General features: G+C 42.8%; 1 protein-coding gene across 9 annotated transcripts in view; it reads right to left on the reverse strand.

The window, feature by feature from the left end:
• Nucleotides 1–14,666, reverse strand: part of ncoa2 (nuclear receptor coactivator 2) — a 50,417-nt gene that overhangs the window by 28,750 nt on the left and 7,001 nt on the right. For 7 of the 9 annotated variants that reach the window (XM_076080688.1, XM_076080691.1, XM_076080690.1 and 4 more), the window contains exon 2: nt 7,223–7,308. The gene's annotated coding sequence lies outside the window, so the exon portion shown is untranslated. The remainder of the gene's footprint in view (nt 1–7,222; nt 7,309–14,666) is intronic. The other 2 variants (XM_076080682.1, XM_076080686.1) reach the window with 1 other exon arrangement.

Here is a 14,666-nt window from a genome sequence, read left to right on the forward strand (position 1 = left end):
CCACACACCAACCTATATTTTATTCCGCTCCTCTTACTTTGCGAGCCGGCACCGGCTGAACTTCATGCTACTTAATGAAAGACAATCAATTATTGATCAAAGCAATGTCTTATTAATTACCAACATCATCTGCACCCAAAAATTCTGATGGCGGCTAATGGACTTGGATTTCAATCGAGGACGATATCTGCTGCGTGCAAGATGTGAACACTACTTCAAAACAAACGGTGAGGTCTGAAAACATATGCATGGGAATAATTTCTCCTTGCAACGATGTATGATCTGCAGACATTTGCTTTGATAGGGTTACAGAGGGAGGGAAACGAGACCTAGAGATAGAAAAATAAAGCCTCCCCCCCAGCACGATGCAGGGCAGGCCGTGCTGTGATACACTCTCAGCCACTCAAACCATGGAAACGGGTGACAAACACCGCTCGCTGCTCAGCCATTACATAATGCACAACAGAGCACGGCACGGCGTGGAGCAGGGAGGAATAGCATAGCTTAGCAGGAGCAGGCTAAACTAAAATAAAAAGGGAGCTAGTGACCATGCAAACTTGAGCCTGGCTCCCTCCTGGCCTTGAGTGACCTACTTTAAGCTAATGGTAGGGTCTGTGCTCAAACGGATGAAGTCACAGCAGTGGTGGCTAGAGAGGCAGAGGAGACTCTGAAGGGTAAAACACGTCCCCACTGTTCTGTTGATAAGTGACTCGAGTCCTGTACAGTTGTGCGGGATAAGTGATGAACACAAACATCGCCGTGCACGTGTCCTTTGCGTTACGCTCTCGTAACGGCATCGGGGTTGTCGTTACGCGGTGCTCTCCGCCGACATTACAACGGTCTCTTATAGCAGAGGTTGTGTGCTTTTATTAATGACAACAGAAACAGGCCATTAAAACTCGCACAGCTAAGTGGCACTCTCCGTTCCTATTGGTCGCGCCGGGGCTTTCCAGCACAAGTTACCATGGGGATTCTAGACCCGATTGGTTGGGCTCGTCCCGCCGGGGACGAATGTGATTGGTTGCCTTCGTCTCCTTGACATGGCAGTAATGATGGGTCAGTGTACGTTGAGACAAAAAAAAAAAGAAAAGAAGAGAGACTGGAAGTACCAGGCACGTCTCAATGACACCAACACAGACAGTCAGACTGCCTGGCAAGAGGGCTGGCAGGCCAGTGTTGTTGCTGGGGTGTCCGGTCCTCACGTGGGAAGACTAGCGATGGATCTCTAGGCAGATATAAGCAGCTTGGCGCTGGTATTAGAAAAGGACCTGTTACCAAAAAGAGAGCCGAGTCGAGCTGCACCATGCGGTGGAAATGAAGCAGAAGTGAACGGTAGCAGGCTGCTTCCATGCTCCAGTGACACTGAAAGTATATGAGACCAACTTTAATGTTATTATTGTTCAACTTCTCCGTGCACCTAGGAAGTAGGTGAAGTTGTGCCAGAAACCCGCACTCTACATGTTTTGTGTTTAGGCCGGATAAAGTCATCTCTTCAGTCTACCTTCAGTAGGACACGTGCATATAAATGATTCACTCACACTTAACGATAGCAAAAGAAAAGCACAACAACCAGTGTTGTTAAAAAAGATAGAACGTACAGTCTGATGTCCCATTTCATAAAGGAAGGAGCGTTATGGAGGAAAACACTACCACAACCCGAAAAACATTTTTAAAAAAACTACATTTCATTGCTCCAGCGACATTGAAAAGCTGTGGTAACGTGGCTGATGAGGCTCTATTGGTGCACCTGTGCCGTGTGCAGATATCATTGACTCAGAGCGATGTAGGGTAAGTGGGGGTTGGGGAAGAGGATTCATTATACGTTGAACTGATTGTCAAATTCTTGAGGGCATCGCTCACGTTTTGCAGTTCATCGAGCCCTCAGCTCATTTAGCTCATTAGTGTAAGTCGAGACATACGGCCCATCATCGTTTCAGGCTACCTTATGTTAGACAGACGGTGTGGAATCATTGTTCACACAAGTATTAGGAATGAAAGCTAGAAAAAAATGAATGGTAGGGCCATAATCACATTTTTATTATAGTAAAAAATGGTAAAGAGAGAAGGGTAAACAAATGAAAATATGGAAGATCATAAAAAATGAGGGCTTCATTTTACACTTGGAAGTATGAACTGCTATCTACAGTTTGTTTGGCCAACTGCTTGCTGTTGCTAGCAAAGCCCTGGCAGCCTGACGATCATTGGGAAAGTCCACACTGACGATGTGACTGGAAATGACGCTGGGGACATGACGTTCACTGGAACAGATAGCCTTTCCGCGCATTTGTTTTGACTCTTCGCAGTTGGGATGAGCTCAAGTTCCCCCACTTACATAAGTGTAGTAAACACCTCTTCCGCAAACACACACTTATAAGACGGCGGCCATAATTGTATATCTGTGTGCCGACAGGTCAGCCCTGTCAGTGTGAACTCGACACTTCATTACAGGTTTTCCTCCTCACCTATCTGTGTGACTGACTCATAGGGCTAAATGAAGGGTTCTGTTATTAAACCACTGTAATAAGTAATAACAGTGCCGCCTCCACAACACAACATTGAGGATTTTTCCAATATCTGAACCCGTTTATTAGACCGATTCACTAGAAATGAGATTTTATTATCAGGACTCGGTGTGCAAAGAGAAGGGCTGGGTGACGCGGAGAAAATCAAACACCAGGATATTCTTTGACCAAATACCTCGATGACGATATTGTAGTGTTGATCATTGGTGCCTTTACAAAATGTTTACGTAATACAGGTTGTGTTTGATAAATAATAATCAGCGATGTGGTTATAATGACTAAGTGGGCAAAGGTAAAGAATAGAACAGCCTGGTAAGTTCAGAAAATGACATCACTGTACTGTAACGACGCCCTAAAAACCAGGAAAAGACACTTATTACGCCATATTATGATATCCAACAATATCTAGCCTCATATCACAATATTGATATATTGCCTGGCCCTAGCGTAGAGATATGCATTTATAAAGATAGACAAGTTAAAGTTTGAAAAATCTATTGACTTTGAAAGCACTGGGTGCACTTGAGGGAGGTGATCATAGGTGTGTCATTGCTCATGTCTTAGGTGTCACAAGAGCAGACTCTCCAGGACCGAGCTGGAGCCAACCAGTCTGGCGAGGTAGGAATGCAGAAACAACAAGGGGCCGCTGCCCGGAGAGCCGAGGACGACACCGTTTCTTCTGTCAAACTCAGCTGGTACAACCTGTACATGACACTCTCTTAAACCTTTAACTGAACCGGTGCAGCTGCGAGGCCTGCGAGGTGATATGCCAACATGGTGACACGGTGCTGTTGGCTGCATGGTCACGACGGGCAGCATCCAGTTATTGTCCAAATTTTCATACGTCCACGATGGAAAGACTCCACGGCCTGTTTTGGTCTGCAAATGTTGAGCTGCGTCAGTGTGACGTAAGAAAATTAAAAGTGTATCTTGATCTCTGAATTTTCGTGGTCAGAGGGAAATCAGTTGCTGATTTTGAAAACGTGGAATACATTTATGCTGATAAATTAGCCAGTTATTTCCCAAATTAAAAAGAAACAAGTACAGAAAAAGGGAGTATATTGATATTTTGGGCTATCAAGCAATACTTGTTGGGTGTGACTGTGAGGGCCTTTTAGCAAATTCATACAGACAAGATCATCACTATACATTCTGTGCAGTGTAACCCCGATCCAAACTAGTGATGTGTAGACAGGTTCATATTTCTTTTACATATATGATTTTGCATACATTTTCCAATCTTGTGATATACACTCCCTGGCCACTTTATTAGGTACACCACCATACACACACACATACACCTTACAAAGCTAATAATGGACAGTTGTGTTTTAACTTTTAATGTTTATTAAAATACACACACGCTGTAAAGCTGCGACACCCCTTCTAACATTCAGGTCTAGCTACTATTACTAGACAGTTATTCTTTAATGAAATTCAGCTAACAACCACACAGTGAGCCAAGCTACATGCAAATCACCAGAGAGGGGGGGGGGGCTTCAAAAACACTGAATCACCAATTCCAGTCATAGTATAAGGGAGGGGGGGTGGTCTGTGTCTGATTGCCAAGGGGAGAGGGCATGTGCCAGTGTGCCATTCCTGTAATGATGTGGGTTAGCAGGGCTTTGATTAGAAAGACACACCCAGAGCTTCTGGAACTTGGGCATGACTGTGCATTAAATTACATCCAACACTATTGGGGAAGTGTTTGAAGTCTCCTGCACTATAATAACGGGGGAGGGGGGCTCTTTCAGAAAGTGCAAAACTACAGTGGGGCCCTGAACAATGTCTCTCTGGTGTGTAATCTGTCCTCACACGGCTTCTTGGCACAACGGGCCCCGAGAGAGAAGCAAGAAAAAACGGGAAAGCGCCAATAAAGACTGCTTCTGGTGTGCTGCAACACTGGCTGTTTGTTTCCCCCCAAACTGAAGAGGAAATCATGACGGGGGAGGGGCCCAGAGGATTCACATCTTCTCAAGTTTACATCTCTAAGTAATATATGCGAGGGTGAGAAGAAGTGCTGAGAGAGCCAAAACACACAGAAACATGTTGGAACCGTGTCAGATGGTATTAAAGACAAACATGCATTTAAAAGCAATATCAATTTCAACAGAACGCAACTTGTGGGGGGGGGGGGGGGTCTGCAGTGAACTCTGGCCTTGCTGACAGCTGCCTTTACCTTGAACCAGATGTTCCGATATTAGGTTTTGGGTCAGTGGGGAGGCATTGGGAGATGGAGGGAGGAACGTGATGACGGATTGAAAGAGATTAAGAGTGTTGTGAATTTGAAACGTTGAACCTTGGATTTAACCAGACGTCAGTGACTCAGAACCTAGAGAGGGATCCGATCATTGACAGGGAGAGAGTGTAGAGACAGTAGAGGAAGACGGGGGAACAAAAAAAAAAAAAGAGGTAACGGGCCTTTTTCACAGAGGCGTTGTAATCAGCGTGGGTGTCACTACTCGGACACTGTCCAGTTTTCACGGTCAGCTAAATTAGATTTACCCCCCCCAGTTATCTGGTTACTCAGTATACTCGAGGTGAACCTACTCCATTGAAATCACACAAACAAGATGCTGTAAACATGGTAGAAGGAGAGGTATGCACCTTGTCTGCTACCAAGTCTCACTAATGAGCTCCAGAATCACTGCAAGGTAATGGCTCTAAAGTGCAACCAGGAGCCAGCTCTCGCCACCCCTCCCTTCCCTCCCCCTCCCCCATTTACTGAAAGCTGATCACGCTCATGAATCTTTAACACTGGCAGTCACTTTAGGATGTCGCAGGATGGGGAAAGGGAGGGATAGCACAGAATGCTAGGCTCTAGCTGTCAGAGAGAGAGAGAGACTCCGGGAGGGGAGGAGAGCTGGAATCATGAGGGGGGGGGGGGGGGAGGAGAAATAGGGAAGGAATGGCAAAAATGACTAACTGGTATAAATAAGCACCTCTCTACAATAAAATCTAGTCAACAACTGATCCGTGGATGAGAGCACTGGATAGATAGACAGTCTCAACTGACCCAGGTAGCATATTTTAGGCCTGTATGTTGACATAGTCAACAGTATATTTATTGAGCAAATTGCTATAATTTGGTTGATGCGATTGTTACACATTTTGTAACCAGACCCTCAACTGTGGTATGAATGGAGCCGACGAGAGAAGGAGCTTTCCCCAGTGTGGGTATAAGCTTGCGGATGCGTGAGAGATTAATACAGTTGGCCAACAGTGAGCCGGCCTATGTCTTTAACGTAAACAGTAATGATTGCAGAATCTGTTTATAGAGATTACCGTCACTTCAATCCAGAGGAAAAAAAAAAAAAATCCCTAAAGTTTTTACCGGACGTCCAGCCCCGTCCACGTGTGCCCGTCACTACCGCCGTGAAATGAACCGTCTGAAGAAAACTGAACATGCTACAACAGAATAAAAAAAAAAACATTAATATCTTTGGCTGGTAAAAAAAAAAATAAAAAATCTGCCTGGGCAGTAAATGTTTTCGTCGAGCAGCCACCTTGGCCGGGAAGGCAAAAAGTAAATTTTGGACCGTGGCTCTGGGTTTCCTAGACGTCAAACACCTCGTTGAGTTCTGTTAAAACACTGGAAACTCTTCTCTGAACCGAAACAGTTTCAATTAATGATCCCTCCATACTGAGAGTCTAAATAGCAATTTTAAGGTTGCCCTATTGCCTCTAAAGTGATGCTGCTGACATAAGAACACATTCAAACGTCTGCATATCGTTCATGACACTCAATCCTCAACAGACATTATAAAAAGCACTGCAGGACGCTATAGGAAATTGAATTAACTTTATCTGTTTTTTAACTGCAGGTCAACTTTGACCTACGAGTGCACTGCGTCAGCTATATTATGTAGGAAAATATAAATACGGCAAGAAAAAAAGAAAGTATTTTGCACTTGACCACAAAAAAAGGTGCACACATCCTGATACAGCAGTACAAATGCTCAGTGAACTAAAGTCCATTTGAACTAACTGCAACCAAACTCGGCTAACGCAAACTATTATTTTGAGTCCACTCAAATATGGTTTTGTAAGAACTGCCGGCAATGCAGTAATCCTAAAAGACACATTGTAGCCACCATCTGAACTTTAACCTGTAGAGTAAATAACCTCACAGAGAGAATGGTGGTTGATGAAAGAGTGGAGCTTTTTTTTCTTCCTTCTTCTTTCTCCGCACATGAATACTGCAGACCAACGGAACTTCTGGATCAGAAGCAACTCTAACTTTGACAAAAAGTCAGGCAAGAACTTGGGGGGGAGAATTAAGCAGACGAAACCTAATCATTGTTTAAAACCGAATTCTGACCAGCAAACAAAGTTCTCACGATGTTGCTTATCTGATGACAGTGGAAAATGCTTTGAGATTTTCATTTTCAAACCACCATTAAAGCGCTTCCCTTAAAAAAAAAAGAAAAAAAAAAGAAGCCAAATCAGCCACAAACTGCCGAGAATTCAGATCATGTACAGGAAACAGTTATCCCAGCTGGAGACGCGAGCCAATAAAAAACAGCCACTGCAGAAGAGACACGTTGGATTGTTTCCATCCACACACACACAAGTCTAATCTCTTCTTTATGAGCTACGATAAAAGAGTTTGCATCACCTGTACATTGTGTGTTTGGGCTGGAGTGTCTGTTTGACACATTGCACAGCACGTGTAAAAGAGAGCTGGCGTTGCTTCTCACCTTGGTTTCAGTCCAGAGAGTCCCTCAGGCCATTGCTGCAAGACGGTAATGCTGCGAAACCTTTAAGCATCGTCCACGTGTCCCTGCTGAGAGAAATAACAGTACAGTACACGGTGTACATCAGTACAACTCTCACTACCATGGTACAACAGTGTACAGTAAAGGAAGGCTTTAAGTTTGTACTGGGCCATTTCTGTACTCTAGTTACATAATGACAAGTGAAGATATAAGAATATATTTAGGGCTACAACTAACATTTGTTATCATTATCAATTCATTTACTGTCATGATTAATCGTTTAAAATTAAAAAGTTGTTGCAACCCTAACCCTAACCCTAACCATATTAGACAATTTTGATGCTTTTGTGTTTGCATTTATTTTATTCGCTGTAATGTAATCACAATGCTTCAAAATCAGCCATATTTTGTAAACAACACCAGCCCACAGTAACACCACTCCCCACACACTGAAGACATGGACAGCTCCCATGGAGGGCTCATCACAAAAGTCCAAAAAAAAATAAAATATTGAACCGCATGCCGTCCATGTTTAATCATTAATTTGCACAAGAAGCAAAACTACTGTAAACTCCTACTGTGTAATCGGCTCAACAGCTGCGTAGAAAAATGATCACAACAAAGTAATGCTACAGAACAGCATATTACAAATCATACTGGGAGTTCTCACAGCCGAGCCTCACTGACTCATGAGTTTCACTACACACCCACACACGCACACACAATAGTGAATTAGAAAGAAAACAGTTACTTCAACACAAAATGCTGTACTTTTGTATTATAAGTCAACATAACACAAAGCCAAACTATGTGCACCAAAATGTGAAACTCAAGCTAACTGTTAATGTGCTTCAAACTCTCAACAAGTCATCTCATCTGGTGCCAACTGTCTGCATTAAGTTAGCATGGAGCTGCAAGTCGTTCCATCTCCTCGGGGACCTCAAAGCCTATTACATCGTGTCTTTTTTTAATCATGGAACACAATTAATTAGACGGGAGAAAAGTTTAAATTTTTAATGATATTCCCATTTGGATAATTAGAAAATGCAACTGGTAACTCAAAGAAAAGGACTATGATGGAAGAAGCTCCCAATGAACGGCCCCTGAGGAAGTGCTCGTCTCGTTCTACATGCAGCCGGATGAAGGGAGAGCCTGCCAGCCCCCCTCTTTGGCCTGGGCGACTTCTCCCAAATACCTGCCAAAGTGAGCCAGCTGAGGAATGCACTCACGTGACGTCATGTTCTGACATAACCGGAGAGTAAACCAACTCCCCTATTGACCCGAAGCCATGCGGAGAGGTGATAGTCAGCGTTCTGAAACTGCTGCTACACATTCACTCAAATAGCCAAAGGTAACCACATGTACAGTTTGAATATGGAATCTTGACAAAAACTCTTTTAAAAAAAAAAAATCTATATAAGATTAAACATTAAGTATGGCAAAAGTATAAAATAGCTGATATGTTTCGACCTAATTTTTATGCAATTTCATAACTCTGCGTTTCTCAACTCCACCTTCCTCTTTTACTTTTCCTGCATAACTCTCAGTTCTCATCCTTTGGAGGAATTTCCTCTGAGCTTTAATGCCGTCACATGCTCGGTCCGGCCCTTGATCTGTGGACTGAGTGGCAGAACAAGGCAGAAGTGTGAAAACACTCCGTTGAGCTAGTTGAACAGTAGTCTTTTTTTTTTTTTTTTTTCAAATCGCCAAACTGGATCAAAACACTTCCTGCTGACAGATCTTTTCCTTGTTTAGAAATGTAATTGGTAAGAAGATCCACTTAATGATAGTGATTCCTCTCATAAAATGATTCAGCGATACAACAGGAAGTATTTAATCAAAGGTAGTTAGAAAAATGTTGTTGAGCAAGTAAAACTGAGGTCATTTTACCGACTGTTGGTGCGTTATCGATGAACATACTTTTATATGCAGGTGTAATGCTCCATGCGAGTCAGTATGAGCAAGGTTCACAGTATGAGAGCGGTGTGATCCAAGACCAGTGGCGAGTCCCATTAGAAGTTCGCGTGCACATCGCCAAACACACACTGGTACAGAAGAAGTTCTCAGGAAAGACCTGCGGAGCTTTCCCTTCCTTGACGGGCTATTATGCTTGGCACGGAAGCGCTGAATGACACACGGCGGAACCTAAACAAAAACACACCACCCTGCCAAGACTGTCACTGAGCCTCAGCGGCAACATTAATCGAGTTTCATGTTACCTAGAATGCTGGCGTGACACAATCAATACGGCTACTTGTAAATCATAGTGAAGTACAAATATGAAAAGTCACAAAAATAAATGAAGCAAAAGAAGAAAAAAAAAACCACACTAAACGTATACACCTTCTCGGGATCATGGGAGTATTTCACATCTGTTTGTATTTAAAGGAGGTCAAAGATCATCAGGTTAAAAGTTCAAGCTCCCATTAAACAGAGTGCAGCCCTTTAAACTGTAACTGGTAACAGGCAGTTTCATAATTCAGCCCAAAAGCTCACATTATTGTTAATGTTGGGACAAAACTAAATGATGACGTGAACTGCGAAACTGAACAAAAACACACTGAGTGACTGAATAACCACAACATATTTCCAAGTTCATGCAGCTTTGAATGTGCTACACTGCCATCAATAAAAAATAAAAAATAAAAAAAAAGTCTTTTGACAGCAGCGGATTGATCATGGGATGTGAGCGGAAACGCTGCCTGAAGCCAAACCTTGGGTGTCGTTGTAATCCCTTCTTTCTCCCAGAGTTGGCAATGGGCTCCATCTGAGCTAACAATGCTAATGATCCGGATAATCAGATTGAGATGGCACACAAAGGGTAGATGGTTCATGTGCTAGAAATTGACCGTAATGGGCCAGGTCGCCGAAAGGCTAAACACCAATGGAGCCGCTACTTGGTGCCTTTTGAGGGGCCCAATAATGGCCTTCAATCCTATAAGAATCAGGGCTGATGTCCGTTCTAATGAAAACACCTGGCTGTGTAGCTCTAGTTACACCAAGGTCTGGTCAAGACCCTCATCCCAACCAATAATCAATTGATTTTGGTTCACATAAGAGCAACTGGGAGGTGTGGTAAATCCCATAATCAGATTAGGATTTCCTCCATGTATACATGTTTCGCCACAAACGGGGCTTGTGACAGCTTATAGGTTAAGAAGTATTGTGTTATAAGCAGCAGGTTTAAACCGATAGACTGGCCGTAGCACTCTGAAACGTACAGCCTCAGTTGTGTGTTGGGAAGCCCAAGAACAAGGCACTCGACACCCATAAACGTCAGTGGTGACGCTCAACAGCAGAATGACAGGAATGTGGTTGTACGGGTTTCTTTCTGGGGAGATGTTTAACTGTACAGCTTTAAAGCAGAGCAACGATACCCATGATCAGGAACACCTTGATACATATCTATATATATATATATTCTTTAAGATGTGAAAAAAACACACCAACTGTTCTCTTAACTCTTACGTTTATCATTTTTACCTGAAAATGAGTGAGCGTATATTTTATCTATAAATCCTCCTCTTTAGCCTGAAAGTGGAAGCATTGTCATTAGGGATGTTGATTATTAACCGACAGTAATAATCTCGACCGATTAATGCCATCAGTTAATATTACGCAAACTATTTTTTCAAAAAGCTGAGCAAAACTCAGAGGAACGGCTCGTCGCTAAAATGACAACAGCTGGTTCATCTCAAAGGTCAGCCCACTTAAAACCTTTTAACTACTAGGCCTATTTTTAGCCCCCTGCTCGAAAATTGCATACTCCTATTCTTTTGAGTACACTACCCAAACTACAAGGTCTATTTTAATCATTTTGATGCTAGAATACTGGTAACACTTGTGAGATGTGTTGAATTGTGTAAATATTTTGTATATGTTACTGGTTAATATAGAAAAATAAGAGATTACACAGCTGAAATTGAAAACATTCAGCTCCGCCTGGAAAAAATGCACTTTCATTGATAAAAGGTTATTGAAATAATGCAGTTTGATCCCTAAAACTTTCCCAAGTCATAGCATAACTGATCAGTAGTTATTAAAAAATGGTTAAAGTTGAATAAAGTGGAATAAAGTGAATAATAAGAGGTTTTAGTACAAAGGGGTCAGGCGAGGTCATCATTTTCGAACCAGCTGTTGCAGCTCTTACATTGTACTTTTATACACTATATAACTATATATTTCACTTTCTTTATCACTCATATGATTCAATACATCCAAATACAGATAATAGGAATCATATTCATAACATCATCAGAGCCAGTTTTGGCTGTCATCTGTAGGATTTTCTCATTTCATGTGTGTGTAGGTGGCTGGATCTCAGCCTATCCTCGGTCGATTTCCAAAAACAACCCCTCCTTCGACGCGTCACAGTCTGAGGAAGACCCATGCCAAGTTTGGTGGTGATCGTCAAAAGATTTCATACAATAAAGTTGCCAGAAGTGACGCGTGTACCCCGGCGGAAATTTCCGGTCGCAGGCAGTCTGACCACTCGCCCAAGCCCCCTTGACCGCTCTTATTCTGGAAACAAGTCGGAAGTCAACAGTATGCAGTTGGCAACAATGACTACAGCTTTGGAACGGAAATTCGGCGACGTTATTATCCATATTTTCATAAAACTTGGGCGCATACCTACGATTTTTTTCGGCGGAGTTCAGCATGAAGGTACGTTTGATCACTCACAACTGTTTAGTGCTTCTACGGATCGTAAAACAAAAGTTAGTTACGTGTTCCGCCACGTGTGCTAATGCTATTACATGCTTTGTATGACTGGGTAGCCGTTAGCATGAGGGTACAAACATTAATTTGAGGTACTCATAACGCCGATTTCTGGCCCGGATTTGGTGCTTTTATGCCACGATATTTTTTTACTTATATGAGTAGCCTATAGTTGTCTTTGGAGTGTATAAGAAGTGACTTATATGATGTTGTTGTCCACACGTTGCTATTTCATCCAAAAAAAAAAAGTGGCCGTGTCCACACTACTGGCTAATAATCATTCTATTTTCCGCATTTGATTTGAGGGGCTCTGAGCCTGAGCGCCCCCCAATTGGGGGGCGCTCGTAGGCAGAAGGTTTTAAGTGAGCCCGGGCCGCTGTTGCTGCTAGCCTGAGGCTAACTCCTTAAACTACAATCAGCAGACAGCAAGCAAGACATATGAACTTGTCTTGATGCAAGTTGTAGCATTTATTCACCGACAAATGAACTGTAAACGCACTGCATTAAGTTCATTGATACGTTACTGCTAACTTCATACTCATCGTCACACTCACTCTCTCTCTCAACCAGACAGTCGCTATCAAATACAAATTTGTATATCTTCTTTCACCATCGATGCAAAGAGGGTTAGGAAGAAGAGGGCTGCCAACGATTTGTACTACAAATCCTGTAGCTTTAGTGACATCGACATACACAGATACCCTCCCATAAAGAACGCATTTAATACACTTTGGCACAGATTTCAATGGGCTGCTCGGATGTGCAACATCAGGGGCAAGGGGCAAGGCGACCCTGTTATCGTCACACCTGTTGCTCAAATAACATCCAGTTCCTTCAGCTGTGACCTCAGGGACAGTGAACACACACGTGCACTTACCGACATTAGATAATAAAAAAAAAGGTGAGTCGTAATGACAAGAGACAGCAAATGTAAGTAGCTACTAGCTCAAAGAGCCATGGAAATGCAGAGTTAGAGAGAGAGAAGGGATCAATCTTTGTACACGGCATGCTTTTAAGATTTGAAGCTCATCTTGTGACTCGTCTGCATGTCAAATGCACATCTATTGTGCCTGTGTGTCCACCATCTTTTATAGCGGGTCACAGTTTGTATGGAATTAGTTCCCGTGGAGGCCTGAGGCCGTACAGTGGAAAGCAGACTCGGGATAAGGAGATCAGCAGACACAACTGTGTCACTTCATCAGCCGAAGGCTTGAGACAATGTGACGGGCCGACGCTCAGACTCACAGCAAACGCGCACACAGTGTCTGACGAATCTGCAAAACGCAACTAAATACAAGTGGATCGAATCAGATTTAAATTAGGAAGCAAGAAAGAAGTGCATAGGGTTCTTCTGCTTACTGAACCAACGTGTGAGACGGGTAATAATCTGCAGAGGACGTTGCAGGGGATGACTTTAAACCCCGGCATTACCTGATTAAGAGCGCTGCCGCTCTGACAGTAGAACATGTAATTGGACCAGACAGAGCAAAAGAGCAAAGGGAAGCAGCCTTCTCTCCCTTTTCACAGCCCCCCCCGCTTAACCGCTCAGTGACAACCGGGTCAGGCAGACCCCACAACAACGGTTATTTAAACCTTGACTGAGAAAGAGAGACAGAGTTACGAATAATAGCTCAAATTATGTTTTTTTCAGTTTGAGCATTTTGTGAAATAACTGATAATAATAATAATAACACCCATAAAGTAAATCTGTTGAGGCGTCTCCAGAATAAGGTATTAAACAAATGACAAGCACACTCCCGTGCTTCCATCTTATCTAGCACACTGACCACTGATGAAACCCTGCCAGGTCAGACGGGACTCTGGTCTTCGTGTCAGACACAGTGGCATGTCTGGCTGCTCGTCATGTGCATCCCTTACACGATGGTGTAGCAGAGCTTCCCAAACAGCTACTCATTCAAGTCCAGCCAAACAGGAAACTACGCCACAGTAGCAGGCCCATGCCATATGAGGAAGATATAGGCGGTTGTTTTACAATAAAAACAATGTCCAACACTTTTGTATTTCTTGCCATTGAACAATTATGCAAACTGATGTCAGATGCCCCAAATATTATGAAAGAAGAATGTAATGGAATGTCCTGCAGTAATATGACCAGTGGTGATTGTGAAGATAAGATGGCTAACGAAGATTATTAGAAGTTGAGTTGATTTAGCAGATTCACATGGCGTGAGTAAAGTGACTCGCATGTTATTTTTAGCATAGATTATTGTATAAATCATTTAATTTAAAAACAAAACACAGGCTTGGGATTTGGGATCAAAAACATGTTTCCCTTAAAATCTTTATTTACCTTTAAATAAGAGTGCATTAATGTTTCTAAATAAAACACATTAAACCTTACAGCGAAGGTTTCAATAAATCACGACTAAGGAATCCCGATTACAAAAGTTAGATCCGTCAGGAATAGACATGGTTTTAAAACAGCCATAGCTATGTATAGACTGTGTGGGCTAAAAACGCACAAGAAACCTAATTTTCCTTTTTAATAATACTCTATATTCCATAAGATGGCACGGCGGTGACATTAGAACCCACTGGCTGACTAATCCGTATCCTTGTGGAAAGCCCGGTGGTATAGACGCAAAAAACACACGGTACACGGCAGAGATATCCAACTACAGTAGCAGCTCTGTATCCAACTACAATAGAAGGAACTCCGAATGACGTGCCGGGCACAGCTCGCTCT

The sequence above is a fragment of the Anarhichas minor genome, unplaced genomic scaffold (assembly GCF_050575085.1).
Source record: "Anarhichas minor isolate MPS153535 unplaced genomic scaffold, ASM5057508v1 ptg000074l, whole genome shotgun sequence".
In the NCBI taxonomy this organism is placed as follows: domain Eukaryota; kingdom Metazoa; phylum Chordata; class Actinopteri; order Perciformes; family Anarhichadidae; genus Anarhichas; species Anarhichas minor.